We start from the raw sequence: 352 nt of genomic DNA, 5'->3' as shown, positions 1-352 counted from the left end.
ATCTTCAGTCCTCTTTTTATAGTGAAACGGAGACTTTTTTGTAGCTCTCTTCAATTACTCATATAGCGTCATGTGGCGTTGATACGTAATTACGTAATTATCTGTAAAAAAATGCGAATCAGAAAGCGCATGTTTTTTCTATGTTCATTCCTTTCCAGTAAACCACACACAAAAAAAAAATCTCCCGCTTATGATTAGCTTATGGAGTTGATTTGAGCTGATTTTGCTCTAATCACCATTAGTTGACTCGTCTCTCCGAAGTTGACGACCAGCAACAGATAGAATAAGGTCGTTAACCCAGGACTTGACCGATCCGGTATATACCGATCCGGGAGCGATGTGTACGACACAC

The sequence above is a fragment of the Penaeus monodon genome, chromosome 24 (assembly GCF_015228065.2).
Source record: "Penaeus monodon isolate SGIC_2016 chromosome 24, NSTDA_Pmon_1, whole genome shotgun sequence".
NCBI lineage: Eukaryota > Metazoa > Arthropoda > Malacostraca > Decapoda > Penaeidae > Penaeus > Penaeus monodon.
The sequence above is the reverse complement of the archived record's forward strand: the minus strand, read 5'-3'. Positions refer to the sequence as shown.